Source organism: Trachypithecus francoisi, unplaced genomic scaffold (genome assembly GCF_009764315.1).
Source record: "Trachypithecus francoisi isolate TF-2019V2 unplaced genomic scaffold, Tfra_2.0 Lachesis_group12, whole genome shotgun sequence".
Classification (NCBI taxonomy): Eukaryota; Metazoa; Chordata; class Mammalia; order Primates; family Cercopithecidae; genus Trachypithecus; species Trachypithecus francoisi.
In genome coordinates, this window is record NW_022681457.1 from 118,613,425 (window position 1) to 118,641,067 (window position 27,643).

Genomic DNA, 27,643 nt, shown 5'->3' on the forward strand with positions numbered 1-27,643 from the left:
GCTTTCATAACCGGTACCCAGAAGGCAGACCTATTTCAGCAGCGGTGTGATTTGTGGCGTTCTGCCCATCCCTGTTCAAAACCTCACTCTGGGGGAGGATCAGATGCAGGAGGCCCAGTTGACACTGGTCAAGCTCCTGTCTGGGGGCTCACGCAGAAGTCCAGTGGGACGTGTTAGTGTCCACACTCCGCAGCGTCACTGCAGTGTCACCGCCACTGTCTACTGTCTGCCCCACCCAAGTCACGCTATGTGTGAGCAGCACCCCAAAGCCTTCCCACAGAGGCAAACCTCATGGCTTAAAAGCTCCTTGCACTGTTTTCTGGTAGATACCTGTCCAGTTACATGTTATGCACAATTTTTAAGTGTTTCACACAGGCCTGGTGAAAACGCCTCATCAGATTCAGTAGTTGGCTCCACGGTCTATTGAAAGGATGCTCTGTCTTGAAAGCCCTGTGGTCTCAAGGGGGTGGAGACATTGACACATTCTCACAGCCCCAGGTTTAAACAGCTCCACTGTGATTCATGGAAGCTGGAGGAGAGCCAAGGGACGTTAGCGCATCCCAGGAAAGGACCCGCCAGGAGCGAGGAGGTCCTCCCCGAGCCCTGCCCTGTGGAGTCCCACACACCCCTCACTCGGAGATGTTGGAGGGTGGCCCAGCAGCGTGGCCAGGGGGACCCTGCTTGGCCCCTGGGAGTCTGTGGAAAGCCTCCTTCGCTCTGAAAGCTGAAGCTGTCAGCAGGCGGCAGGTGGGTGCTAGTGGCCGGAATGTAGTGTTTTCCTTCACAGTGGGGTTTGAGGCTCATTGAGTGACTAAATGTCTCTGGACAAAAGATGTTCTTTGCATCAGAGAAACCTCATTATTGCAGAATCGCCTTTCTTTTTTAAATAAAACCATCTCTAGGGGCTGGGTGTGATGGCTCACACCTGCAAAGGGAGGCCGAGGTGGGCAAATTGAGCCCAGGAGTTCCAGACCAGTCTGGGTAACATGGTAAAACCCCGTCTCTACAAAAAAAATACAAAAATTAGCTGTGCATGGTGGCGCATGCCTATGGTCTCAGCTACTTGGTAGGCTGAGGTGGGAGGATCACTTGAGTCCAGGGAGGTGGAGGCTGCACTGGGCCATGATTGCACCACTGCATTCTAGCCTGGGTGATGGATTGAGATCCTGTCTCAAAAAAAACCCCCAAAAACCAACCAACCAATTAATCAACCAAAAATCTCTAAAGCTCCAAATCAACATTAGCATAGCAAAACTAACACTGACCAAAGCCCCATGGACACTGGAGCTTTCTTCAGTGGACAGGACGCTTCCCCAGGGTGCTTAAGCAGCTATGGCAGGGAAGGGCAAACTTTTGCAGTAATGGGACAGACAGTAAATATTTTAGGCATTTCGGGCCAGTCCATCTCAGTTACAATTACTCAACTCTGGGGGCAAAAGCAGCAAATACGTCAATGAAAGGGCGTAGCTGTGTTCCAATAAAACCTTATTCACAAAGACAAAAGGTGGGCCTGATCTGGCCCCTGGGCCATAATTTGCAGACCTCTCACACATTAAAAAAGGTGAAGCCAGGCATGGGGGCGCATGCCTGTAATCTCAGCACTTTGGGAGGCCGAGGTGGGCAGACCACCGGAGGTCAGGAGTTTGAGACCTGCCTGGCCAACATGGTGAAACGCTGTCTCTACTAAAAATACAAAAATTAGCTGGGCGTGGTGGCAGGCGCCGGTAGTCCTGGCTACTTGGGAGGCTGAGGCAGTAGAATCACTTGAACCTGGGAGGTGGAAGTTGTGGCGAGCTGAGATCACGCCACTGCACTCCAGCCTGGGTGACAGAGTGAGACTGCATCTCAAAAAAAAAGGAAGGTGATCCCGTCTGTAATAAAATTAAGGCAAAAGTGCAACTCCTCATGCTGTGCACAGTACATGCTGTTCTGTTCCTCAGGGGGCTGGAGCCCCACATGGGCCCAAGCCACAACCCTGCCCTTCTGCGGGGACACTCTTGAGTCTGGAAAGGGGAACTCCTTCAGGTCAAAGAGGAAACTTTCTGGCCAAGTGGTTCCCATGCTGCCTGCTAGCCTAGCCTCTGACCTCACTGCCTGGTGAGGGTGACAGGGGAGGAGGAGAGGATGCCAGGCGCCTTTGGGTGCCCTGTGTGTCCCCTCTGTGCTACCTTCCCTGCTGGTAATTGTGACTTCTCATCAGATCACAGGCATCAGGTTAATCTTCTCTGGAGTAAACACTATCAAGGCATCCGCGCAGCCCTCTCTGTGGTGCTGCTTGCCGGCAGAGAGCTGAGGACAGCTGGCCGAGCCACGCAGACTGCTGTCTCTAATGCCACACTATTTTTGGTGACTCTTTTGCCTCATTTATTTTTGATTTGAGTTGCTCATACAGACTGTGTGTTCTTTCTCCCTCCTGCACTGAAATGAAATAAGCGTAGTATTTTTAAACCTCACTTGTGTTACTTCATGATTAGCACAGATAAGCACTGTCCGACGCAGTGCTGCATGGCCTCTGGCTTCAGCCCTGAGCCTCACGTGAAACTGGCCTACTCCCGGATGTGGGCCTCATTCTTCCGGACACCAAGCCCTACGCTGAAGCTGGACATTGGATGGCGGGGGTCCAGGGACATCTGGGCAGTGCCCTCCGAGTACAGTGGGTGCAAGAGAAGGACACCACCTGAGTAGCAGCCCTCAGCTGTATTAATGTGTGGGCAGCGGTGCCAGAGCTGCTGCCGACCCAGGGCAGTCTGAACGAGGCCTCGGGATAAGGACTTTCTCATGCATTCATTCTGTGTACTTCTTGCCCCATAATCCTATGAGATTAGTACTATTTTTTAGGCACAAATGACAGCTGAGAAAACTGAGGCTTGGAGAAGTAAAGCTGGCCTGCCTTGGTCACCTGGTAAGTGGCAGTTCTGGAAGTCCGCCTTCTAAAGCACAGTCTTGTTCTGTGGCCAGCAGAGAAGTCCAGAGACAAACACTGGAGTGGCCAAAGGCCTCCTCCTAGGGTGAGCTGAGCGGTGCTTCTCAAGATCACTGAGAACCGACTGCAGGCGGGGCCCGGGCAGCAGCAGGCGGTGTCGTCAGAAGTCTCCAGGGCAATGCAGGTGTGAGCTGGGGCCACCTGGGCAAGGGCGGGGAGATGGAGGTGCCCAGTGGCTGGCAATCCAAGAGGCTGAGACCGCAGGGCCTGTGGGCAGATGTGGGGTGTAGGGGGAAGACAGGGGTGCAGGTGGCTCCCGGGTTTCTGGAGGTGTGTGGTCAGTTTCTGAAACAGGGGAGTTGCAAGCGCCATGGTGTCGGGGAGCCCTGGAGCCAGCCGTGGCTGTATCTGGCCTCAAACGCTGGTCAGGCAACCGAGTGGGGAGGCTGGTGCTGTCCTCCGACAGGGGTGCTTGCTTCTTTCGTGCCCAGGGCCTCTTCCGACTCAGGTCCCTCTACCTGGGATGCTCTTCCTTGGGATTCCTGCTCAAATGTCACCTCTTCAGGGAGGCTGCCCCAGAGAGCTCTGAGTGTCACAAGTGTGTCTTCTGCCAAGCGTCCACCCCAGCCTGCACGACTGTTCACCTGACTGGCCTCAGCTGGACACTGAGGGCAGGGGGTGGGTCTGTCTCATTTCCTGCCGAATCCCTCATGCCTGGAACAGGAACTGACACCTCACTGGTGCCCAGCACGCCTTTGATGAATGCACGAAGCTGTCCCAGCCCGCTCTGAACAAGCAGCTTTCTGCTTATAGATAACACAGACGCCAGCGTGAGGCTGAAGACAAGCAGAGCGCTGGGACATGGAGCGACGGGAGGTCATGTTCCACTGCTCCTCCTAGGGCAACAGAGGGTGTCCTGCAGCCACAGCAGCCTCCTCCAAGGGGGTCCACAGTGGGAGAGGGCAGCTTGCACAGGCCCAGGCTTGTATCCCCAACTGGGACGATGCCCGGCTCACAGGGTGTGCGTGCAGAGCCAGGCATCTCACGGGCATGCATGCATGGGTTAGCGCCCACACACGGCTCACTGCCACCACTGCTGTCACCTCCACCTCTACCATGATCTCTGCCCCTCCATCTCAATCATCTCTACCTCTACCACCATCACCTCCTCCTCCCCTACCACCTCCACCATAACCTCTGGTTAATCACCTCCACCACCACCTTCACCCATCACCTCCACTTTAATCACCTCCACCTCCACCACCACCTCCACCTTCATCACCTCCACCACCACCAACTCCACCTTCATCACCTCCACCTCTACCTTCATCATCTCCACCACCTCCACCTCCACCACCACCTCCACCTTCATCACCTCCACCATCATTTCCACTTTCATCACTTTCACCCACTACCTCCATCTCCACCACTACTTCCACCTTCACTTCCACCTTCATCACCTCCACCACCACCACCTCCACCTTCATCACCTCCACCTTCATCACCTCCACCTCTACCTTCATCACCTCCACCACCTCCACCTTCATCACCTCCACCACCACCAACTCCACCTTCATCACCTCCACCACCACCAACTCCACCTTCATCACCTCCACCTCTACCTTCATCATCTCCACCACCTCCACCTCCACCACCTCCACCTTCATCACCTCCACCACCACCAACTCCACCTTCATCACCTCCACCACCACCATGGCTTCTGCCCCCTCTGCCTTCATCACCTCCACCATCCTAGGCCAGCTCATTTTCCTCTGAGCACTGCTGCTTTCAGCTTCTCTGGGAATCTTCCCCTAGCAACCCTCTGGGGCAATTCTGCTCCTCTCCAAGCTGCAGTTCTCACCTCCACAAGCAAGGGTTCCACAGGTGCCCCTTCAGCCCACCTCCCCTGCCCTGGGCTCCAGGTGTTGGCTCTGTTCACATGGATATCCCTGGAACACTCCCTCTCTTGCCCACTTCCGCCACTTGCCTTGGAAGCTCCTGTGTGGACCATGGTTGTCCACCTGTCACCAGAGCCCCATTTCTATTTTTCAACAGCACATCTTTTCATGCCATGCTCTTCTCAAAAGCCCTTCGTGGAGGCCCAGGGATGTTAGCACGGCATCCAAGTGCCTCAGCCTGGCATCCAGAGTCATTCACAGCCTCTCCTGTCTACCTTTCCATCCCTTGATCCCCTCTCTGCTCCTGCACATCTGCCTGCCTCTCATCCTGCACACCTGGCCCTGGGTAAACCTGTTTGCCTCTCCTCTTGCACACCTGGCCCTGGGCACATGTGCCTGCCTCTCTCCCGCACACCTGCCCTGGCATACCTGCCTGCCTCTCCTCTCGAACACCTGGCCTTGGGCACAGTTGCCTGCCTCTCTCCCGCACACCTGGCTTTGGGCACACCTGCCTGCCTCTCCTCTTGAACACCTGGCCTTGGGCACACCTGCCTGCCTCTCTCCCGCACACCTGGCTTTGGGCACACCTGCCTGCCTCTCTCCCGCACACCTGGCCTTGGGCACACCTGCCTGCCTGTTTTCCTCCCGTTCCTGTGCATGTGGAAGCTCCTGTCCTCATTGCTGCTGCTCCCTCAGAGCAATGCTGCATCTGCCCATCTGCTGGGGACTTCACCTGCCTCAGGGGCCAACGTGTGGCTGAGTCCCAGGTCTGAACGGGTCACCCACACTGTTTGCAGCGCTCGTCCTGGTGGTGGACAACAGCAGGGAGAGAGCTGCACTTTCCATTTCTACCACCTCTATCATCTGCGTCTTCTAAATGATGTGGCTAAAGTCACACAATTCTAAGGAGCAAAGAGCTGGGGCAGGTCGCTCGCCTGCAGAGCCAGGACTCTCCATGCACCTCCTGCCACTTGGTCGCCACTTTCACGACAATTTCTGGGGAAGAGCGCCCTCATTCTTTTCTAGTTTAAACCCTCAACACTCGAGGGTCAGCCCAGCTCCCGGACACCTGTCTTCCCAGGAAAGCTCCCCTGGCCCATCCAGCCAAGGGGAAGGTGGGGCGGCACGCCCCACCCTGGGCTTCCCCATCTCCTGTGTTCACCTCAGCAGGGATGAGGAGGGACTCCTCAGCCCTTGACAACATGGAGGGTTGTGAACTAAAGGAACTGGGGGTGACTGGAGCAGGGAGGGGCCAGGGCACTCCCTTCAGTCCCCAGACACAGCTGCGGCTCATCCAGGGATGTTCAGAGCATGGCCTGTGCTATGCATCCCTGACCACACTTGAGACAGGCCTTGAAGTTAATATAGATTCACTTATTTCTCCAGTTACTTTTTATTTTTTTAAGGGATGGAGGTCTTGCTATGTTGCCCAGGTTGAACTTGAACTCTCGGGTTCAAGTGATCCTCCTGCCTTGACCTTGCAAGCAGCTGGGACTACAGGTGTGAGCCACCATGCCTGCCTCCGGCTACCTTTTATTGATGACAAGTAATGCTAGCTCTTTATTGCAGGGACATCAAGTTTCAGTTTAAAATAAGCTTATTTGAGAAATAAGTTTAACTAACTAAAAGGAAAATGCAAAGAAATGGCACATATGACCGGGCGCAGTGGCGCATGCCTGTAATCTTAGCACTTTGGTAGGCTGAGGCGGGTGGATCACGTGAGGCCAGGAGTTTGAGATCAAACTCCTTCTCTACTAAAAATACAAAAATTAGCTGGGTGTGGTAATGCATGCCTGTAATCCCAGCTACTCTGGAGGCTGAGGCAGGAGAACTGCCTGAGCCTGGGAGTCTGAGGTTGCAGTGAGACGAGACTGTGTCACTGCACTCCAGAGTGTAGAGTGAGCGGCAGAGTGAGACCCTGTCTCAAAAACAACAACAACAATAACAACAAAAAACAAAAACAAAAAAAGAAATAGCACAGATGACCCAAATCACGAGATGAAAGGCTAATGACTAAAGTGTGGGAAATACCTGCCAAAGACACAGAGAGACAGAGAGGGAACACCAGCGGCCAGAGAGCACTCCCTGATAGAAATCACAGGGCCCCAAAGGGCCTCACTGCCTCATCCCTCAACTCCTCGAAGGTGTGTTGGCTTCACAGTGGAACCGCGGGGTGGAAAGTGAATTCCAGGTCATGCTGCAGTTCTGTTTCCCTTTAAAACTAATTTTACACCCTTTTGTGAAGTATGTCAGAGTTCCTCCCGTTACAGGAAGTTGATCAAGAGAAGCCAAGGAGAGACCAGAACCAGGCTGGACAGTGTGTTCCAGGCCAGTCCTGGCAAGAGGCTTTGATGGGGTCTAGACAGGGGATGTGCATCTGAAGGTGTGTGTGCCGGTGCGTGCACACACATACGCACACATGCACACACATACACGCACACGGACACTGCTGGGCCCACTCCACCCGTTAGCCAGGCTGCTTACAGTCTGCCGCCCGCTCACGTGCCCAGAGAGCTGCTGGGGAAAGCCGCACTCTGCAAAGGTGGATGCCCCACCCCATGCCAGGCGGGGCTTCCTGCCACTCTAGAAAGCAGATACTCCAGGGGATAGGTGCAGAGTAAGGCCCAGCACTGCTACAGAGGGCGGGGTGGCCAGGGGGACTTGGAGAGCTGCATAGTGGTGTTGGGTGACCCTGGCTCATGTGCCGAGATGAGAATGTCCAGTCGGCCCACTTCAAACAGAGGCTCAGAGTGTGGCCCGCAGCTTCTGGGGGAGAGGGGTTGGACTGTGGGGTGCAGTGCACTTTTGCTTTGCTCTTCTCAGCCTGGACGTGCCCAATTTCCCCACTTTATAGCTTTCACTGCGGCTGCTCCCAGAGGAACGGGCAGGGCTGCTCTGGGGCCTCACTCTGGGCCCAGGCCCGAGGCTTCGGACATCTCCCCACTCAGGCCCAAGGCCTGAGGTTCCCACGGAAACAAGTCCCCCAGGTGACCCCTCTGCGTGTGGCACGGGGGTCACAGCATGAGACCCCACGGGCCTGGGACAGAGCTCTGGGGTGGCGGTTCGGGAGCCTCACTCCCTTGGCCACTTCCCTGATTGCAGCTTTGTTTTCATCATCTGCTGCAGGTCTGTTGATACCAGGAGCATTTCTCAGCCCATGTTGGTGTCCTGAGTGATCCTTCTTTTTTTTTTTTTTTTTTTTTGAGATAGAGTCTCGCTGCATCTCCAGACTAGAGTGAAGTGGTGCGATCTCGGCTTATTGCAACTCCCACCATGCCACCTGGGTTCAAGAGATTCTCCTGCCTCAGCCTCCCGAGTAGCTGGGATTACAGGCGCACACCATCATGCCTGGGTAATTTTTATATTTTTAGTAGAGATGGGGTTTCACCATGTTGGCGAGGCTGGTCTCGAACTCCTGACCTTAGGTGATCCGCCCTCCTTGGCCTCCCAAAGTGCTGGGATTACAGGCGTGAGTCACTGTGCCAGGCTCTGAGTGATTCTTAGAGAGGATGAACAGAGGAACAAGAGAAGCCTGTCTTGGGTGCTGGCTGCTCTCGGGGCAGGCAAAGCCACTGTCAGGGTGATGGGGGAGCGGGGCGGGTCCTTTCTGCCATGGGGGACCCAGTGCAGTGGAACTGGACTTGGCTCACCATCTGCCTCATGAAATCCAAGCCCTGCCCTTCGCAACACAGAGAAAACAATCTGTGGGTCTTAATGGCCCAGCTCCAGGATCTCCTCCCCATTGGTGCCGGTGAGGGGATGCCTGATGAGGTAGTACTCCTGGCCCCCATACTCATCAGCTCCCTCAGGGGGAGCCATGTCAAACCAGACAGCTCCAGGCAGTACCTGAAGGCCACACTGAACTGAGGGGAGCCAGACCCCGCCACTACCTCTGCCTCAGCGTCTCCAGCCCCTCCCAGGGCAGCGGCTGCCGCTGCCTCTACCTGGCTGCAGTGTCAGGGAGAGAAGGAGCCTCTGCATCTGGTAGGCTCATCAGTGAGGGCTGAAGGAGGGGACGGGCGCAGGGATGGGAGGGGAGGTCCCAGGTTCTCCTGGCCAGCCCTTCCCTCGGGGGTAAGGGCAACAGTGAGGCACACAGACTGCGCGCCCAGCTTCTCCCACTCCTTTCCAAGCATCCACAGTAAAAGGGGATAAAGGAAATGCTGAGTCTCCCCTCAGAGCCAGATTGAAATTTTAAGTGAGCCAAGGTAGGAAAATAACACAGGGGGATGGGGCCACAACAAGAACCACTTCCTGACGATGATTGCTGACTGAGTTTCAAAGCCTGACTCAGCATGGTGGTGGGGGGCAGAGGAGACCCAGCTCCCCATGGATGGAGGGGCTCTGGCTCTGGCTCCAGCTCCAAGCTGCTGCCTTGGCTTCCTGGGCAGAGGGGGTGGGTTTTCACTGCTTAAGTCCCAGGATGGGAGAAGGAAGGAGAGGCCAGTGTCCTGGTGTTTCCCAGATGGGCAATTTCAAAGAGATTGCTGCTTTACATGGGGTGGCCATGCTGGCAATCAAGTGGTCTCTTGGCCACTTGGCCCTGTCCCCAGGTGTGGTTGGGGTCCCCACCTCTCTGGAGCCTGGCACAAACTCACACCCAGGAGGTGAGTCCACCATACCGTGACTGGACAGGGAGGCCTGGGCAGTAACTGTCTGGGGAGTGGTGGTGCTCCCAGCTCACCTGGCTGATGCGAGTCTCTATGGCAGCCTCAGAGAGGCTGGTCCATCTGCCGCAGGGACAGAAAGTGCTGATTCCCGGCCAGTCATGAGCAGGGACACTCTGGACACCGAGTCCAGCCAGAGCCCCTCAGCACAGTGCCCAGCACAGAATAAGGCGAACTGTTTACTGTCCATCCCCAGAACCCAGTGCTCATCTTACACAGGCTGCTGTCTGATCCCTCGACAACAGCTCTTACCATTGTATTTCAGGTGGGTTTCAATCACGGCTCTCGGAAGAAGTTGTGGGAAAAGATTCTGGTTCCATTTGCACAGGGGAACTCGGAGCCCAGAGCAGGGATGTGGCCAGCTAGCACTTCTGACAGAGTGCTGAGGGGTGAGGGTGGAGTGGGGGGATGTGGGAGCTGAGCTGAGGGGTGAGGGTGGAGTGGGGGATATGGGAGCTGAGTTGAGGGATGGGGGGTAGAGTAGGGGATGTGGGAGCTGAGCTAAGGGGTGAAGGTGGAGTGGGGGATGTGGGAGCTGAGCTGAGGGATGGAGGGTAGAGTTGGGGATATAGGAGCTGAGCTAAGGGGTGAGGGTGGAGTGGGGGACGTGGGAGCTAAGGGGTGAGGGTGGGGTGAATCAGAACATCAGAACACAGCTCCAGGGTGCCAGCCCTGGGACCTCCCTCTACTCACAGCACCTATGCTCTCTGCCAGAGGAAGCTCCGGCCAGCATCCTGGGCAGGGAGACCCCCACCTGCCGCAGTGGGAGGCTGTGCCCCGTCTCCCTGTGTGGGGGCCCTGCATCCTCAGTGACCACTGGGAAAAGACAGACCTGGGCTTCCATGCCTCCCCGGGTCACTAAGCCCATCTCTCTGAGCCAGGAGGGTGCCCTGCCTTCCAACTATGAATACACCAGCAGGAAGGGAGAAAGGGGACCCAGGCTGGATCCCACTCCTAGTCACGGGGGGTAGGGAGGACGCTCAGCCAGCTCCAGGTCCACAGGCTGGCTTCCTATGTGTGCTCCAAGGCTGTCAGCTCAGCTCCCACGTCCTCACCTCCACCCCCACCCCTCAGCTCAGCTCCCACGTCCTCACCTCCACCCTCACCCCTCAGCTCAGCTCCCACATCCCCCACTCCACCCTCACCCCTCAGCTCAGCTCCCACATCCCCCACTCCACCCCCACCCCTCAGCTCAGCTCCTACATCCCCCATTCCACCCTCACCCCTCAGCTCAGCTCCCACATCCCCCACTCCACCCTCACCCCTCAGCTCAGCTCCCACATCCCCCATTCCACCCTTACCCCTCAGCTCAGCTCCCACATCCCCCACCCCACCCCCACCCCTCAGCTCAGCTCCCACATCCCCCACCCCACCCCCACCCCTCAGCTCAGCTCCCACATCCCCCACCCCACCCCCACCCCTCAGCTCAGCTCCCATATCCCCCACCCCACCCCCACCCCTCAGCTCAGCTCCCACATCCCCCACCCCACCCCCACCCCCACCCCTCAGCTCAGCTCCCACATCCCCCACTCCACCCTCACCCCTCAGCTCAGCTCCCACATCCCCCACTCCACCCTCACCCCTCAGCTCAGCTCCCACATCCCCCACTCCACCCTCACCCCTCAGCTCAGCTCCCACATCCCCCACTCCACCCTCACCCCTCAGCTCAGCTCCCACATCCCCCACTCCACCCTCACCCCTCAGCTCAGCTCCCACATCCCCCACTCCACCCTCACCCCTCAGCTCAGCTCCTACATCCCCCACTCCACCCTCACCCCTCAGCCAGCAACAGTTGATGTGCAGTCTCTACAGAGGGAAGCAACTGTCCAACGAGGAGGAAGCCGCCAGACTCTGGAGGGAGACGCGGCTGGAGGAGGGACTTGGGGTTAGAAACCTATTGTGTGGTGTGAACTGTGTTCCCTGAGAGATCCGCCCAACTCCTAATCCTAATCCCGGTACCTGTCGATGTGGAATTATTTGGCAAAAGGGTTTTTGCAGGTGTAACTAAGGTGGGAATCCTGTGACGAGGCCATCCTGGATTAGGATGGGCCCTAAATCCAATGACAAGTGTCCATATAAAAAGAGACAGACACAGAAAAGGCCATGTGGCGACGGGGGCAGAATCTAGGGGGTGTGTTGACAAGCCAAGGAACACTACGGGCAGCCACCGGGAACCAAGAGCGAGGCCTGGAACACACTCTCCCTCGGTCTGCAGAGGGAGCCAAACCTGCCCACACCTTGCCTTCTGGCATCCTGATCCATGAGAGAATAAAGAACACCGTTTCAAGCCACCCTGCTTGTGGTACTAGGAAACATATACACCCGCCAGGCTTAAAAACCCTCTACCCGAGCTGGGTGCAGCAACGCACACCTGCAGGCACAGCTACTTGGCAGGCCAAGGCGGGAGGATCACTTGAGCCCAGGAGTCTCAGACCAGACTCGGTAATACAGTAAGATCCTGTCTCTTAAAAAGAAAAAAACCCTCTAACCAGAGCAGGTTCTATGAGAAGCAGAAAAACAACCATTTTTTGTGGGAAGCGACCTCTTTGCTGGGGGTCTGGACCCCTGCGGGCCCCAGTCCTGCATCTGCTCCAACCTTGAAGGTGAAATGTCTGCAGCCCTTTCTATATTCGAGTTTGTGATCCAGGCACTGGGGGCTCCTCCCTATTCTCCGGGGGACTGTAAGAATAAATAACAAATGGCTTCAAAGAGGATTACCGTCCCATGACCACGTGATGGGGCATGAAAGATTAATATCTTGCCAGGCAGCGCTGCAGCAGCAATTTGAAAGGCAGCTTTACTCCACCACATCCACTAAAGGCCCCGCTGAATAAAAAGGGATGCAGAAGCAACAACTACAAGCTGGGGCCAGCGTGCCTCTGCAATCCCATAACCAGCGTGTCTCTGCAATCCCATAACCAGCAGACAAAACCATAACCAGCAGACATAACCATAACCAGCAGACAAAACCATAACCAGCAGACAAAACCCATAACCAGCAGACAAAACCATAACCAGCAGACAAAAACCATAACCAGCAGACAATCCCGCAACCAGCAGACAAAACCATAACCAGCAGACAAAAACCATAACCAGCAGACAATCCCGTAACCAGCAGACAAAACCGTAACCAGCAGACAAAACCGTAACCAGCAGACAAAACCGTAACCAGCAGACAATCCCATAACCAGCAGACAAAACCATACCAGCAGACAAAACCATAACCAGCAGACAAAACCACAACCAGCAGACAAAACCATAACCAGCAGACAATCCCATAACCAGCAGACAATCCCATAACCAGCAGACAAAACCATAACCAGCAGACAAAACCATAACCAGCAGACAAAACCATAACCAGCAGACAAAACCATAACCAGCAGACAATCCCATAACCAGCAGACAATCCCATAACCAGCAGACAAAACCATAACCAGCAGACAATCCCATAACCAGCAGACAAAACCATAACCAGCAGACAAAACCATAACCAGCAGACAAAACCACAACCAGCAGACAAAACCATAACCAGCAGACAATCCCATAACCAGCAGACAATCCCATAACCAGCAGACAATCCCGTAACCAGCAGACAAAACCGTAACCAGCAGACAAAACCATAACCAGCGTGTCTCTGCCATCCCATAACCAGCAGACAAAACCATAACCAGCAGACAAAAACCATAACCAGCAGACAAAACCATAACCAGCAGACAATCCCATAACCAGCAGACAAAAACCATAACCAGCAGACAAAACCATAACCAGCAGACAATCCCATAACCAGCAGACAAAACCGTAACCAGCAGACAATCCCATAACCAGCAGACAAAACCATAACCAGCAGACAAAACCATAACCAGCAGACAAAAACCATAACCAGCAGACAAAACCATAACCAGCAGACAATCCCATAACCAGCAGACAAAACCGTAACCAGCAGACAATCCCATAACCAGCAGACAAAAACCATAACCAGCAGACAAAACCATAACCAGCAGACAATCCCATAACCAGCAGACAAAACCGTAACCAGCAGACAATCCCATAACCAGCAGACAATCCCATAACCAGCAGACAAACCATAACCAGCAGACAAAACCATAACCAGCAACAAAACCATAACCAGCAGACAAAACCATAACCAGCAGACAAAAACAAAACCATACCAGCAGACAAAACCATAACAGCAGACAATCCCATAACCAGCAGACAATCCCTAACCAGCAGACAAAACCATAACCAGCAGACAATCCCATAACCAGCAGACAAAACCATAACCAGCAGACAAAACCATAACCAGCAGACAAAACCACAACCAGCAGACAAAACCATAACCAGCAGACAATCCCATAACCAGCAGACAATCCCATAACCAGCAGACAATCCCATAACAGCAGACAAAACCGTAACCAGCAGACAAAACCATAACCAGCGTGTCTCTGCCATCCCATAACCACAGACAGACAAAAACCATAACCAGCAGACAAAACATAACCAGCAGACAAAACCATAACCAGCAGACATCCCATAACCAGCAGACAAAAACCATAACCAGCAGACAAACCATAACCAGCAGACAATCCCATAACCAGCAGACAAAACCGTAACCAGCAGACAATCCATAACAGCAGACAATCCCATAACCAGCAGACAAAACCATAACCACAGACAAAACCATAACCAGCAGACAAAAACCATAACCAGCAGACAAAACCATAACCAGCAGACAATCCCATAACCAGCAGACAAAACCATAACAGCAGACAATCCCATAACCAGCAACAAAACCATAACCAGCAGACAAAACCATAACAGCAGACAATCCCATAACCAGCAGACAAAACCGTAACCAGCAGACAATCCCATAACCAGCAGACAATCCCATAACCAGCAGACAAAACCATAACCAGCAGACAAAACCATAACCAGCAGACAAAACCTAACCAGCAGACAAACCATAACCAGCAGACAAAACCATAACCAGCAGACAATCCCTAACCAGCAGACAAAACCATAACCAGCAGACAAAACCATAACCAGCAGACAAACCATAACCAGCAGACAATCCCATAACCAGCAGACAAAACCATAACCAGCAGACAATCCCATAACCAGCAGACAAAACCATAACCAGCAGACAATCCCATAACCAGCAGACAATCCCATAATCAGCAGACAATCCCATAACCAGCAGACAAAACCATAACCAGCAGACAAAACCATAACCAGCAGACAATCCCATAACCAGCAGACAAAACCATAACCAGCAGACAAAACCACAACCAGGAGACAAAACCATAACCAGCAGACAATCCCATAACCAGCAACAATCCCATACCAGCAGACAATCCCTAACCAGCAGACAAAACCGTAACCAGCAGACAAAACCATAACCAGCGTGTCTCTGCCATCCCATAACCAGCAGACAAAACCATAACCAGCAGACAAAAACCATAACCAGCAGACAAAACCATAACCAGCAGACAATCCCATAACCAGCAGACAAAACCATAACCAGCAGACAAAACCATAACCAGCAGACAAAACCATAACCAGCAGACAATCCCATAACCAGCAGACAAAACCGTAACCAGCAGACAATCCCATAACCAGCAGACAAAACCATAACCAGCAGACAAAACCATAACCAGCAGACAAAACCATTTCTAAATGAAAATACTCATTGCTGGTGAGGTTGAGGTGAAACTACTAGGAGGAGATGTGGCTGGTTCTGGGGCATGAACTATTCTACACGTTTTTTCGGAAAGAAATTGGGTGGCAGAGGTTCAAAGCTTGGGGTCCAGGAATCCTACATCTGCGACTTTATCCTAATAGTTCAAGAGAGGAAATTAAGTGAGATGCACACAAATGTTTCCCATAGCCAGATTCGGAAGAGTGAAGAGCTGCCAGATCTCCAAGGAAATAATGTTTAAGTGAGTTATAGACAAACAGGAGGGTATAACGTGGCCACTCAGTGAACGTTCCCGGCTGGGGAAGGGCTCAGGCTGAGTGGAGAAGGTGGAGGGCGCCCGTGTGTCTGCAGGGGCTGAAGGCAGCCGATTGAGCAAGTGGGGAGGAACCTCTGCTCCACACCACAGGGACCCTGCCTCTGACCCCATGACCCTGCTCTGGTGGGGAGGGTCTGTGTGTGGGAAGCAGGAAAAGCAAGTTCCGGGGGGCGGGGCATGGGGAATCCTACAGGAGGCTCCGGCCACCTGGGCTTGTAGCACAGGCTCTGGAGTATATGCAGCCAGCAGGGCCAGGCTGCTGGGGCTGTGGGCTGGTCTCACCCCCATGTGGTTTCCCTTCACCTGGCATCCTGGTGACTGTGGCCCAGGAGGGGCGAGCGCCCGCCCGGTGAACGGGTCGCCTGGGGCACAGGATCAGGCGTCTGCTGCGGTCATGTTCTAGCTCTGTCCTCTGGTAGCTGTGTGACCTGAGACAAGGTCTAGGATCTGTTCTCACCCGGGACACAGAGACGGGAGGAGCTGAGGACCAAAAGCAAATGTGCAGAGGGGACAAGGCAGGGGGCCAGAGCCGGAGCAAATCTACAACACAGGGCAGCTGCCAACTCAAAGGACGACGGTGACGGCAGAGTCCTTGACACCACTGTCAGCATCATCCAGAGTAGGGTGAAGTGCCTGCCTCCTCTTCCTGCAGGGGGGCAGCCGCTCTCGGCTGTCCAGCCCCCTCCCGGCACCCCCTAGTCCTGGCAGGGCTGTAGCCCTTCAGCTCCCCTGGAAATCCACTCGAGGGACCTTGGCCTTCTCTGCCTGTCACCCCACCCGATGGGGACGTGCTGGGATGGTTTCTGCAGTTCAAAGGATTTACCTCAACATAATTAAGTGCCTCAGCTGTAAAAACACAAGCTGTGTCCTCATTGGTGGTGTGGGCACCACGTATGGCTCAGGGCCTGGGACAGAGCCCTCGGTACAGATGACAGGCATCGGGGAGCCTGTGGCCATCAGCCACCGATGCCAGCTCAGGCCACCGCTACCGCAGCAGGCACCTGGTTTGTCTCATCCTCAGCTGCAGGAGGATGACCTGCCAGGTCTGGCTGAGTGCCAGGCCCGAGGCCGTGGCTGTCTCTGGCCTCCCCTGGGCACTGCCTGTTGTTCAGGGTGTTCAGAGCAGGATTGTGCCTGGTGGGGAAGACACCTGGGGAAGGACCCCTTGGTGTCACAGCTGGCCTCCGTTGGGCCAGAAGCCCTCTCATCCTCTCTGGTTCTGAAGGCTTCTCCCTGCCTGCCACAGCCAGGGGAGATGAAATCAGGGAGCCGGTGCTGGGGACAATGTTTGCCGGCCTGCAGGAAGCCTAGGCTTGCTTCCAAGGCCTCACGACATGGCCAGTGCATTACCAGTCAGGCTGAGTTAGGGGACAGAGGTGATGGGGACAGCAGGCATGTTCTGTCCTCATGAGGCCCACAGTCTGGGCAGGGACAGATGTCAGCAGTCATGACCACTGCAGGGCGTGCTTGGAGAGACTACAGGACACTGAGGGGCCTCCGTCAGAGAGTTGCACCGTGGACACCGGCTCTATGGGATGAGTCCTCTGTCCTCAGTTTCCCTGTCTATAAAATGAGAAGTCTGGGCTGCACAGTGTCAAAGACTCAGAGAGCCTAGAGGGGCTTTCTGAGGCCACTGGCTCCAGGAGCCCAGGACCCAGTCCCACCACCATGTGAGCAACACTGCCCCACACTGGCTCATGTCTCTGTGTGATCCAGGCTGCGTTAGAGACCAGGGATTCCGCCGAGCCTGGGGACAGGTGTTATCCTGTTCCCTCTAGAACCTGGGGCGAGGCGCCACCTCTCCTGCTGCTCACACAGACTGCTCCCAAGAGACCCACCTACATGGGTGTACCATGGGGCCCAGACAGGCCCTCAGCACCCATACAGAGAGAGAGAGAGAGAGATAGAGAGAGAGATAGAGAGAGAGAGAGCTGGATCAGCTCAGGGCTCCAAGGGCACCAAGGGCTCAGGGCAGGGCCTGGGGCCTCCAGGTCGCAGAGGGACCCTGGTCAGCTTCCCTCCATCCAGGCCAGATGAATGGCCCAGCTCAGCAGCACAGAGGAAGCAGGAGGCCTCTGTGAAAGGTGTTCCGACCTCCAAGGTCCCTCCTTACCTTCCCTTGTCCCTCTCCCCGCAGTGCCCTGACACCCCATGCTGTCTCTGCGCCTTCGGACCCCACTCTCCCTGCCTGTGAGGCCACGGCCGTCTAGTGCTTCCCTGTTTCCTGACGATGTTAGATGGACACTGCCAATGCTTTGGTGAGCTGCTGATGCTTTGGTGGTGGCCTGAGTGGTACCTTGATGCCCTGGACCATACATCTCCTCCCGCTCTGATGTGGGCAATGAGGGCAGCGACCTTGTCCTGGCTCCTGATTCGTGAGTTAATGAGGAGCAAGTGACATTCCTCAGCCCTGGTCTCACTGCAGCACTGCCTGGGAGAGGGCTGTCTGCACTGGCGTCACTGGGACCCCCAGGTGCTACTTCAGACCCCAATGGCCTATAGGCTTCATCTAAACAGGCCCCTTTCTCCCAGAGATATCACTTGTTTTTTGTTATTTTTTTTCTGGGAAACCCCCATTCAGGGTCTGTAGGTAACTGTCACTCACACCAGCAGGACAGTGGGGGGTGGGGTTCACTCCTCACAGAGGCGGGCTCGCCTGCCCCAGTGGCCTCCCTAGAACCATCTTTTGGGGTGGAGAGAGAGCATGGCAGCTCCCCGGAGCCTCTGAAGCGCCCCAGTGCAGGGTGGCTGATGTCCCCTGGACACCCCCACTGCCTTTTAAGCAGGAAGGATGTAAATAAGGAGGCGTCCACTACTCCTTCGAGGAGCAAAACACCCTGTGTCCCTGCAGAATGGGGAGGTTTTGAGTTGGGATTTGCAATTCCTGTTTTGGGCATCCTATATCCTTTGTAGGAGCAAAGGGACAACATGGCTCCGGGCCTCCTGTCTGTGACGCCTAAATACCTCCTGGTCTGGGTGACTAAAATTACCTGCTACTCATTGCCATGGAAAGGCAATACCCTCTAAGGGGTGCGGGGGGCTGACTGAGCAGAGGCAGGAGGCGCTGCAGGATCTATCTAGATAGACAGGGCGCAGGTAGGGCACGGAGAGGGCCCAGATGGGGCACAGACAGGGTGCAGGCAGGGTGCAGATGGGGAACCAATGGGGCACAGAGAGCGTGCAGACGGGGCACAGACGGCACAGACAGGGTGCAGAGAGGGTGCAGACGGCAGAGCAGGATATGGATGGGGTGCAGGCAGGGTGCGGATGGGCCGCACAAGGGGTATAGACATGGCGCAGGCAGGATACAGATGGGGCACAGACAGGGTGCAGGCAGGATGCAGACAGAGCACAGACAGGACACAGACTGCACAGACAGGGTGCGGAGAGGGTGCAGACGGCACAGGCAGGGTATGGATGGGATGCAGGCAGAGTGCAGATGGGGCGCACACGGGGCACAGACAGGGCACAGGCAGGGTGCAGACACGGTGCAGATGGGGCACAGGCAGGGCACAGACAGGTGACGGACTCCGTATGGTCAGGCACAGGGTGGCGAGGACTGGCCCCGTACCGTCCTCTGGCCTCCTCTGCCGCGGGCAAGTGCTTGGGCCATCAGTACCCCTGAACCAAACCACAATCCAAAAGGCCTGGACACTAACAAGGTGCCCTGCCATGCACGGGAGGATGCAAGCAGAGTCTCAGATTTGAAGCTCACAAAAGTGCAGGTCATTCCAGTAGAACGTGGGCTTCACATGTTCCCAAGAATTACAGAAACCCCCGCAAAGCCCTTCTCGCCGGAGCTTTCAACCATCACAAACAGCTTCCTCGTGTGCTTCCTTAAGAAGTAGAGGCGGGCAGGTTCACCGACAGACTGAAACGGCTAGGGAGTGTTTCTCAAAGCATGTTCTTGGAACCCCTGATCTGAGTCATCAGGGACTGGTGGCCAAGGAGCTTGCTAAGCTGCACCTGGACCCCTGAGGACTGGGCAGGCGCCATGCCCTGCAAGTCTGCTGGGCACACCGATAGCTCAGGACCCTCGGCCCATCCAGGCCCCAAGACTCCACCATTCCTACACAGAACATAAGGCACTATGCAGCCAACCTACGCAGGGCCACCAACAAGGCTAAGCTCCAGCCTGCAGTCCACAGGCGTCCCCAGAAATGCCCCCATTCAGGCAGGAAATGGAAGAATGCACCGTTGAAATCGTCTCTAAAGCGGTGGACGCAAGAGGGTGCTGCTGGCAGCTGCGGTTAAGCAGCAAAGCAGCTTCGTCTGCGCCCGCCAGCCCAGCAGCCGCCTTGGGCCCTCACTTTCCTTTTCCTCCTTTCACGGTCAAATCTCTCCAGAGCCATTGGCGGCAAAGTCCAAAGGTTACCAGAGTGGGCTTTGGCTTGGGGTCCTGGCTCCTGCGCCTAGTTGCTTGGAGGCCTTAGGGAAGCCACTTGGACTTTCAGTGTTTCTGCATCAGTCAGATAGGGATAAGATGGTTGGCAAGTGCCTGGAAGCTGGTGGTACTGAATCTGGGGTCCTTCGCCCCCTCACAGCTCCTGGGAGCCCAGCTCTGCTTCCCCTCGCAACAGAGGTTGCCTCCTCGGCAGCGGCCGGCCCACCGGATGCAGTGGATACCTGCCTCATCCTCTATTTTCCTCTCCTCCCTGGGCTCTGGAAGAATCAAGGGTTCCCTCCTGTCTGTCTTGACCTTCATCTTCCCTTTCAAACCCATACCCTTGGCCACCCTTGGCACTACCTCCAGGTGACACTGTCAGGGCTGTCACCAGTGGGGAGGTGGCAGTCACCTCCAGGTCCCACCTCTCCTGTGAACTCCCGCCCTACCTTCTCAATGCCCGCAGGCACTGCTGTCCAAGACACAGACCTCGAAACCCAAGGTCGACTGAGCCCAGTCCTCCCCATCCAGAAGCCCCGATTCTGGCGCTGCCTCTTTTGGTCTGTGCAGCCCTGGTAGACCCAGTGAGAAAAGCTTGGGGGGCTCCTGGGTTCTCCTCTTCCCTCCCTCCCTCCCCATCACTGTCCAGCCCCATGGTGTCCTTGGCCCTGACGCCCTCTTCCTAGTCATCCTATTCATCCACATTCATGCCCTAGCCTGTGAACGCACTGGGCCTCTGGCCATTATCCAGCCTGCGCGGACCTCCCTCTGTGACCTTGCCCATGCAGAACCCTTTCCCAGATCCCCCTTTCTTAGCTCTGCCTATCAAAACCTGCCTGTCTTTCAAGGTCCACGTCAAATGTCCCCCCTGCCCCCATGTCTCCTTCCCCATCAGCAGGGTTTTCTCTGACCGTTCTGGGCATGTGGTCACTTCATCCCTTTCCTGGCTCTCAGCCCTAGAGGAGGGAGGTGGGTCTTGCTCATTCTTGGTCCTTCAAATGTCGGCTGCTAAGACCTTCGCCCTTCACTGGTATGTATAGGTTTTAATGTTTTAAATTTAAATTTGTTTTCCAATGAATAGATTGAGCTGAATCTCCTTGTCCATGCATTCTAGTTATTCCTTACTCTCCTGTATCTCGCAGGGGTTCTAAGAATATCACTTTCAGAGAGCCCCTGCCAGGACTGAGTGTTTGGGATCACAGGGCTCCAAGGCAGATTTCTAGAGTCTTCTGCCCTAGGCTGCACTGACAGCCTGTGGATACCAGGGCCTGAGACTGAAACGAAAGATCATGAAGCTGCCAGGGGGTGGAAAATGAAAACACATCCATGGTGAAGGAAGGCGAGCATGCTCGGAGCATGGCTCTGCAACCCCCTCGGTGCCCAGGGGCTCCTGGAATCAGACAGGTGGGCAGGTGTGCAGTGGGGGTCTGGCAGGCTTGCGGGCCCTCCACAAGGCCCAAGGTCAGGGAGAACGGGGCAATGAGTGTCCCTCCCTCACAGGGAGGCTGTTCCCTGCAGACCAGGGCAATGCGCTCTCCCCTCCTGCCCTCTTTTCCCCTTCCTTTCCTCCTTCCTTCTCCACTGTGAAATCACTCAGCGGGGCACTCCAGCCAAGAGACTGCCAAGAGGTCTCAGGAAACCACGCAGAAGGAAAGCCAGGTTCCTCTGCTCCACTTTTCCTGGGGGCTCGGTTGGGCTGACCAGGAACCACCTGAGCTCCAGGCAGGACGGTGGCTGGGGCTCTGTGCCCGACTGGAAGAGGGGGAACTGACAGTTACCCAGCACCCATTCTGTGCCAGGGACCAGCCCCAGGCTCCTACCACTGAGGTAGTTCACCCATTCAGATAGAGGGAGCCATGAATGATCCACGTGGCTTAGCAGGCCAGAGAGTCAGAGACGCAGAGAGCTAAGTCTCTGGCAGGGAAAGAGTCCAGGCTGGTGATGGAGAACCGCCGCGGACCAGACCTCAGGGGTCTACAGGACCCAGAAATCACTCCAGAAAACTGGCCCACGTGGAATGGGTTGAATCTGGTGCGGGGTCTCAGAAGAAACCTGTGCCCGGCTCCCAGCCATGGAGTCGGATGATGGATCTCGGCTGCTCGGCAGTCGGGGCTCAAGATCACAGCCAGGAAAGCCTTCTCACTGGGTCCAGGTGCAGGCGGACAACCAGGCAGGCGGTCCGCACCATTTCTCCACTTTTCCCCTTTTCCCAGTCCTATTTTATCTGCAACCAGCATGGCATCAAAGCAGTTAGCTCTGCAGGTACCTGTGTGCTAGAGAAATGGAGGGGGGCTGCCTGCAGTGAGACAGGGGCCGGGGAAGATGGCAGGGTGGGCATGGGGCTGCTCTGTGACCAAAGACACACAACCCGGGTCTCTGGGGCTAACCACGTGGTCACTGGGCAGACCAGCGAGTGGCCTCCTGAGTCGCTGGCCAGCAGGGGTCTGAGTGGAAACCTCGGTGTGGCAGTGGCAGGGCACCCTCAGGCAGGGAGGGGCCAGGGCTCATCCCACGGTGGGGGTGCAGGAAGAGGGAGGCCGGCCTTCATCTGGGCTCCCCAAGATGTGGCGAAGGACAAGGGCCCAGCAACTGCTCAGAACCATGAGGCAGGGAGACTCACGCATCTGCCCAGCCCAGGCAGGCAGGAAAGCCTCGAGCCACTGGGCCGTGATGGGACGAAGCCCAGGTGTGCCACCCCACCTCCCCCAGTGTGCTCTCTCCTGGGGAATGAGGGCCCTGTTCCCTTTGCCTCCTTGGGACTGGCTGAGTGGAGACGGTGCATCCCTTCATAGACTCAGCCCGAAGATGGGCCGGGAGGGGCCGGAGCATGGCAGCCTGCCCGTCACCAAGGAGAGCAGTGTAGGGCTTCCCATGCCATGACAAAGGAGCGCTTCCATATCCCCCAGAGTATGGGCCTGGGCCCCCGGGGCCTCTTGGGAGACTCACCCCTGCAGAAGTGAGGATTTCAGACATTCAATGGAGCTCAGGTGATGGCAGAGGGGGCACCTGACACAGAGTTCTGGCAGAGCAGGAGCAGAATCAAGGTTTCCTCACTACCTGGGAGGCCGGGATCAGTTTCACTGCTGCTCGGTGCCTCAGTTTCCCTATCCAGCCTCCCTTACAGGGTTATTTACAAGCGCCTGAGGCGAACTGAGGTCATAAATGCAGTTCCAGTGTGGGGAGGGTCCCTCCTCTTCTGCATCCCACACAGACCTGGTGCCCTCACTCTTCTCTAACTATGGGGTCATCTCTTTGAAGGCCACGAACAACAGAACCCTTGCACCAGGGCCTGCATGCCAGGCAGGACTGAGTCGCCGAGAAATCTCCATGGTAGTGGCACCTCCCGCTCCCAACAGCCCCTCAGTGGCTTGGACACACCCAAGGGCACTGGCTGAGCACATGAATGTCAGCAACGCCTCCAAGTGGCCTTCCCAAGGGACAGCTGGTCATGTCCTCCGGGGGCTGGCTTTCCCCAGCTCAAACAGCCAAGGTATGAACTGGGCTCAAACAAGTAGGAAGTAGGGGGCCCAACCCAGCTCTGTCACTGCCTCTGTTGACCCTGGAGAAGCCTGTCCTTCCGTTTAGTCCTCTGAGAGCAAGGATGACCAGCTGCTGGGTGCCAAGACCCAAGCCCTACTGGTGGTGGGAGAGGGGCTGGCAGGAACATGGGGTCTATGGCCCCAGACACTTCTGGCATCAATCCTTCTCAAATTGCCGCCCCCAGCTGCCCACTGTCCTGCCTCCTTATTCAGGGACGCCAGGAAAACATTGACTCTGGGACCTCTGGCGACGTGAATATCACTGAGAATTTAGCCAAGGACCAAACACATGCCACTCCTGGCCAGAGTCCCTGGAAACAGAAGCACGTTCCCCCGGTTCTCGCAAGGGAGCAGCCTCTCTCGTCTGCTCTCTTCCACACAGATGATGTGTGCCCAGTTACCACGGCAGAGCACCAACACACAGGAAGGTCTAGGGGAGGCCCCTCCCTCCAAGCCCAGGCCGGAAACTGCCAAATCAAAACTGTGTGGCACTAGCTTCCTCCTGAACCATTTAGGTCTTAGAAGATTACTGAAAAATGAAAGCGAGCAAGCCTTCTCTATCTGGCCAGCCCATGGCACCCTCGGCCTTTCCAGCTCCCTAGCGCCATGGCCCATGTCCTATCTCCTGGGTGCAATGGCTTCTGTGCACACTGCTTCCCATCCAGGCTCCAAATCCAGACCCAAGACGGTTCTGAACCAAAAAACACACGAAAAGGGTTTCACACTTTTTTTTTCATGACATCCCCCAACTCCAGTGCCCGGCTGAGTCCCCAGGTGTTGATCAGCACCAACAAAGCATTTGCTGACCGGTGCAGGGGAAAAAAATGGCCCTGGGTGTTAACAGGGAAGCCTCTGCCATGATGCTTTCGAGGCAGGTATGTGCTGCAGCCTGAACACTGTCAGTGCCACTGAGGCTGAGTGTGGCCATGGAGAGTTGTCCCCAGAGAGAAAGACAGGACCTGGAGGACCAAGTGCATGCTTAGGGCCCCACACTGCGAAAGCACAGGGCCAGGAGCTGCACAGGGCTCTGCAGCAGACACAGCCGCCAGGCGAGAATCAGGTGGGCAGATGTGACTCTCCACACGTAGGTCCCGAAACCCTGCAACGCGGGGCCTGAATGCAGCTTCTTTAGCAGAGCAGGAGCTTACTCTTGGCACTGGGGAAAGGGGAGGAGTGAGGCTGGCGTTTTTGAGGGGGAGGAGAAGTTGCAGAGAAAGAAGAAATCCTAAAATGACAGACAGCGGGACAGCTGTGGCCTGAACTTGGTGTTCTTGCTCCTCGGATGTGGATGTATTAATTTCCATAAATGCTAATAGCCCATTTCCCCAAGAGCTATTACTTATGTCATCTCCCCTTGGACACAGTTCAACACAGGGCAGACAAATGAAAGCGAGGAAAAGGCAACCCCCACAGGCAGTCCCCAGCTCCCCAGCCCCCTCCCAACCAGGCAGCTCAGGTGTGGTTCCTAAGGTGGCCCTACTAACTGCAGGGTCAAGACCCCTGCCTTCAGCTCCGTAGCCAGGTCCCTATCACGACAGGAAGCAAGAAAGTTACCAACCCCAAAAATGCTGAATCACAAAGTGAGACTGAGCAGGAAAGTGGGGGTGGGGAGGGAGGGAGACGGTGGCCAGGGAGGAAGGGTGCTAAGGGCCTTCCCACCTGGAGCAACCGGGGATGCTGTGGGCAAAGAACAGCCCCTGTAGGAGCCCCCAGAACAAATGCCAGGAGGAGGGACGCCAGGATGCGGCTGGATGGGGGGGTGGGAAGGTGGGCAGGTACCCCGGCTGCTGCTACTGCCGCAGGATGCGGTGCAGCAGTGGGGTCTTTGCATCCTGGGAGCAGCAGCAGGTAGGGAAGTGTGGAAGTGCTTTGTGCCAAGGCCTGGCAGGAGGGAGAAGCTTAAGATAGGAGTACGGGCTCAGGGTCAGAGGTGGCGGTGTGTGTGGTGTAGACAGCCCGAGGAACTGGTGCAGGAAGCAGGGTCAGAGTTCTGGAGAGCAGGGTAAGGTGGTGAGAGCGTGCCCGCGGGGAGAGGTCGGAGGGGCTGGGGGCAGAATGGGAGGGTGGGGAAAGGGACCGGAGCGACCCAGGGACAGGCAGCGAGAACGATGGATGAGCCTTGAGAAGCAACCAGGGGGAGAGATTGGAAGGACCGGGACCAGCAGCGCCCCGGTGAGGCTGCGCAGAAGCCGGGAGAGGGGATGAGAGGAGGATGGAGGGAAGGGGAGGGCGAGGCTGCGGGGACCGGAGCGGGCACAGATGGGAAAGAGGTGCACCGGGGAGAGGGACGGCGGCAGGGGCAGGGGTCAGGGATGCGAGCTGAAGGGTCGGGCGGGAGGACAGGGAAGGAAAGAGAGGAAGGGATGGGGGAAGGGAGACGATGGAGAAGGAGGTAAGGAGGCTGGAGAGGAGGTGAGACGGCGGCGGAGGCAGAGACGCAGGGCCGGGGAAGAGGAGACGGAGACGGGACCGCGGCGCCTGCCGCAGCGCGGGCCTCGCGGGTACACGCCGCCGCCGTCCCGGCGCAGGTCGGTGGAAAGCGCGACACGCCGGGGTCTCCCCCGTACTCACCTGGGGGCTCCAGCTCCGGATCCTGTGCCCCGCGCCGGATCTTCCTTCCCGCCCTGCCCCTGCGACTTTAGCGCCCCCGAATCCCGCTCGCTCCTGCAGGTTCCGCCAGCAGCATCTTCACCTCGTGGGACGCACGGGGGCCACGCCTCTCCCAGCTTCTCATTGGCTATTGTTCACGCCAGTCACATTACCATTGGTTGAGGGGTCGTCGGACATGCAAATCAGGATAGGCCCGCCGCCGCACCGATTGGCTGGCGCTCGCGAAGCGTAGCCCTCTACTTGGGTTCTGATTGGCTCCGCGGCCCGGACGCCAAAGTGACGCGAGGCGGGTTCTTGGCCTGAGTGCGCGGCGCGCCGCCTTCTGAGGCTCCTCCCGAGGGTGGCAGCGGACGGGGCGCGTCCCTTGGCCAGTCCTCGGTCCTCAAGGCCTGCGGCTCTGTTGAGCACCGGCCGCCGGGCCTCTGGGTCCGTCGAGTGGGGACTCCCTCAAAAGCGTGGGCTCCGTGGCCTCCGGCACTGCCGCGGCGGGTCGGTCTCCTAGGTAACGCGGCCCGCGGCGGGCGGAACCATGTGGGCAGGCGCCGCGGGGGAGGTTGGACGCGGCCTCAAGGCGCTGGGGGCCGCAGTGTTGGCCAGAGCCTCGGGGTTCGGGGGTAGGATGGTCCATGCCGTCCCTGCATGGGGGCCCGGTGCCTGGGGTACGGCGGCGGCGCGCGACGTGGGCTGTCCCCGCGTCAGCTGCAGGCGTCCCCTCTCGTCGGGACTGTTGGTGCGGCCCGGGCCGCCGGGTGCCGTTTGGCTAAGAGGGTTCCTCTTATGCCCTTGCCCTTTGCCCCCTGTCCCCTGCCCCCCGGCCTCTCTATAGCCTCTGGGTTGAAGGGAGCACGGTACCGTTGTCCTGGGCCTTGGCTCCCTGCGCCCTAGTCCGTGTGCATCCTTCCCAGGCCAGAGCCCGCGGAACTCGCCTGGTCGCCCCGCCCCCACTCCACCCCGCCTTCCGGCTATCCCTTCCCAGCTGTCGCTCTGCTGCTTTCGGGCGTGCCAGCGAGGCTCTGTCCCCGGGGCCGTCCCGGCCTTCTGCGCCCCTTTCCTGCCCTGGGACCTCCCGGCAGACCCGGCCCGGAATGCGCCACCCGCTCCCACGTGCCCTCCTCACGCGTGCAGGCTGCTCCTGCCCGCCCCGGGGCTTGCAGGCCACTCCTGCTGCCCGAGATTCCTCGTGTCTGGCTCCTTAGGAGACTGCTGCTTTCTGCCTCCGTGTGTCGCGATGTGTGGTTTGGTGGACTTCTGTGAAGGAAATCCAGCCTTTCACGCGTGTGCGGTTGGCAAAAGGGGGAGTATTTCTGATGATGGTGGGCGATGCCTCTGGGTCCTAACCCCGGGCTCCGTTCGTTGCAGCTCCTCTGTGCAGTTTCCGTAGGTCACACTTGTGTCTTTTTTTGTGTGCTAATTTGTGCCCTGATTCTGTACATTCTGTGGGGGCAGCGAGCTTGTCTGCTGTGTTCAAGACCGTTTCTCCAGGGCGCAGGGTAGGTGCTGGAAGAATGCTCATGAATGAGGGAATTCCAAGCAGTGCTTAATGAGACTTCTGCTTCCCCACAAGCTCCCCAAGGCCTCTGGGTCTCAGGCATTACACATTTTCCATTCTGG

General features: G+C 56.7%; 2 protein-coding genes across 12 annotated transcripts in view; one reads left to right on the forward strand and one right to left on the reverse strand.

Annotated features, from left to right (window-relative positions):
• The window catches only part of KCNAB2 (potassium voltage-gated channel subfamily A regulatory beta subunit 2), a 113,500-nt gene extending 87,387 nt beyond the window's left edge, over nucleotides 1-26,113 (reverse strand). For both annotated transcript variants that reach the window (XM_033228624.1, XM_033228622.1), the window contains exon 1: nucleotides 25,994-26,113. The gene's annotated coding sequence lies outside the window, so the exon portion shown is untranslated. The remainder of the gene's footprint in view (nucleotides 1-25,993) is intronic.
• Nucleotides 26,114-26,310: 197 nt separating this feature from the next.
• The window catches only part of NPHP4 (nephrocystin 4), a 143,358-nt gene continuing 142,025 nt past the window's right edge, over nucleotides 26,311-27,643 (forward strand). For 7 of the 10 annotated variants that reach the window (XR_004441133.1, XR_004441135.1, XR_004441131.1 and 4 more), the window contains exon 1: nucleotides 26,410-26,534. The gene's annotated coding sequence lies outside the window, so the exon portion shown is untranslated. Of the gene's footprint in view, nucleotides 26,535-26,823; nucleotides 27,523-27,643 lie in introns of those variants that run through there. The other 3 variants (XM_033228611.1, XM_033228613.1, XM_033228612.1) reach the window with 3 other exon arrangements.